Source organism: Polistes canadensis, unplaced genomic scaffold (genome assembly GCF_001313835.1).
Source record: "Polistes canadensis isolate GaletaPanama2010 unplaced genomic scaffold, ASM131383v1 scaffold_69, whole genome shotgun sequence".
NCBI classification, from domain to species: Eukaryota; Metazoa; Arthropoda; class Insecta; order Hymenoptera; family Vespidae; genus Polistes; species Polistes canadensis.
In genome coordinates this window covers 427,383-430,216 of record NW_014569616.1, presented here as the reverse complement: position 1 = coordinate 430,216, position 2,834 = coordinate 427,383, and the positions used below count along the sequence as shown (strand labels likewise).

At 27.8% G+C, this 2,834-nt stretch overlaps 1 protein-coding gene across 5 annotated transcripts in view; it reads right to left on the bottom strand.

Moving 5' to 3' along the window:
• Nucleotides 1–2,834, bottom strand: part of LOC106786239 (tropomodulin-1) — a 62,478-nt gene that overhangs the window by 14,953 nt on the left and 44,691 nt on the right. The gene's annotated exons all lie outside the window — the stretch shown is intronic.

Sequence of the window (2,834 nt, the reverse complement as noted above, 5' to 3'; positions counted from 1 at the left end):
GTAATATGTTAAGTTTTATTGAAATGTATGACTCTGTAAAAAAGATAATATGTATTGACACGTGAACTGTAAATGATCAAGTTGCTGATGAAGTCTCAAGTAAGGGACGAAACGTACAACTGGTTCAAAATAAATCGTTCATAAGATTTAACAACCGTCCAAAATTCCCTTTGAGAGAGAGAGACTTATATTACATATTATTATTATTTTTATATATTCCCGCCCCCAAAGAAAGATAACTCGCGAAGATTTGACTTTTAAATTCATATATATTCAATTGATATTATCGCAATTAACATATACGCGATTTTTTTTCGATCCAAGTGAAATCGTGAATTCAATGCTTCAACGTTCGTTTCCAGGAAATATTTTTTTTTTTTCCTACCAGTTACTTTCCTTATTATTTTCCCTCCAGTCGTATTAAAACATTTACGTTTCTTTTCTTTTTCTTTTTTATTTCAAGTTTAAACACACAAATATTTTCCTATGCTTTCTATTTTTATTTTTATTTTTTTTTCGCTTATACGCGCGGATCCCAACGTTTAACGTAATTCTTGGAAATTTTTTTAAGTTGGTTTAAGTTTTTTTCTTCTTCATTTTTTAATCCCCGTCCCCCCGTCCCCCGTGGTCGTTTTAGTTTCGCATTTTTTCTTTCAAATATTTGTATATCATAAGTTTAGAATTTAAAGAAAATATCGAAACGTCTTCGTCGTCGATGACGTAAGCGAACGTTGTATAAGAAATATAAAATAATTTCTCTTTAATCCATTGTGCACATACACGCACAAACAAACATAAAAGCGAATAGAAAGAAATTTAATTCGCGTCGATGGGAGGTGGAGGGAGGGGGGAGGGGGATACTAAACGACGACACCTACTGCAACTCGTCGCATAGCAAAATGCAAAGTTAATGCATAGCATTGAGATGTTGCAACGGATGTATCTAGCAAAACATCAGTAGAGAGGGGAGGGTGGAGGGTGGGGGTTTATCTCATTGGTATTTGAGGTCATTGTGGAAATATTTTCAATGCGTCATTTTCTTCTTTTTCTTTTTTTTTTCTCTCATTTTATTAATATATACTCGTTGTTTGTTGTTGTTGTTGTTGTTGTTCATTCATTCATTCATACATATTAAAAAAAAAAAAATTATTAAAGGCGCTTAAATGCAATTACGCGTTATATTATCTTATAAGTTAATGTGAGAAATAATTTGAAATCCGTCAAGGTAAGATCTAGAAATAAACCTACCTACGAAGAAGATTTCGAAGTATTAATATTGACTTTGGATATAAATAATAATGCCGTTTTCATTCTCTGTCACATATATATTATTATTATTTATTTATTTCTTTCTTTCTCTTTCTAACGGTAAAATGCATCAAGGTGTTGCAGAAATGATTCACGGTTGCGTCATTAGTTCGCGTTTATTTGGTATATGGAACATACATATACTTTCCTAACCGATATCTGTTTAATTCTATTACTTTATATTTCTAATTCTATCGGTTGTGTGTGTGTTTTTTTTTGCAAAAATTTCACAAAAAAAAACATATTTATCATTTATCATTTTTTTTTTAATTTGACATTTGTGTTATATTATCTTTCATTTGATCTTAATCTCACGATTAAACGCGTATCTCAAAAAAAAAAAAAGAATAATTATTTATTTTACTTGTTATATATATTTTTTAAACAAAAATCCGTTTTCCATTAGAAATGAATCTCGTGCGGTATTGTAATAAATAATATCACTCGTAGAAATCGGAAATTCGATATTCCTTTCGATGCTCATTGCGTGCGCTTAATATAATATCTTTTTTTTTTTTTTTCACCTATTATATCTCTAAAACTAGTTCAACGCGAAACTACTACACTCGTAAACTCGGTTTTTTCTTTCTTTCTTTTATTTTTTGCTTTTTCTTCTTTATTTTTATATTCGATCGCGTTTCTAATCACATTTTTATTAACAATACTTAATTATAATCATTTTTTTTTTTTTGGATTCTTTAAATATAATTCAATTGATAAATATAACGTAGAATAATAATAATATAATCATTCATTGAATTTTTCTATATTATTGTGTGTTAGAGATATATCGTAACGGAATATAATAAATCAATTGAATTTGATCTGGTAATATTGATATTATAACTTCCTGTTATAACAGTACTCCTATCCTAAGTTCGATACAGTTTTACAAAACTGTTACTTTGGCCGCGAATCTCATGTATAGGAAACGCATTGCGGCGAAACGTTACGCTACCATAAACCGAGATTTTAACAAGCGTTAAACGGTAAACGAAGATTTTAAAGTAATCGATCATGAAATACGTTTTTGCGGTCATATTTAACGCGACAATTCGTGAAATTCAATGAAAAAACTTTTCTCATAGAGTTTAAACTAATCCTCGTTTTGATCATTCCCATCGTTTCTTTTAAAATTTTTTTCATTCATTTTAATTTAAATAATAAGAAACTTGGAGAGAAAAACACAATTAAAATTGAATAAAATAATAATAATTTTAGTATTGTAAATTACGAATGTTTGTTCGAGAGGTTTATTCGATATCTATTTTATTATCGTATTATCGTTAATTAAATAAAATTGTTCATCAGTGTTATTTCACCATTATCTTTACAAATATAGATTATTTTTATATAGAAGATTATATATATATATATATATATATATATATTTAATTTATTTTTTCTTAAATGATAGGAATAATACAGTCTACAATTATTTGTGTCAATGTAAGAAATAGATATAGTCTAATATTTGTTTGTATTTATAGAAACAATACTACACTGTAAGTATTCTATTTTTTTTT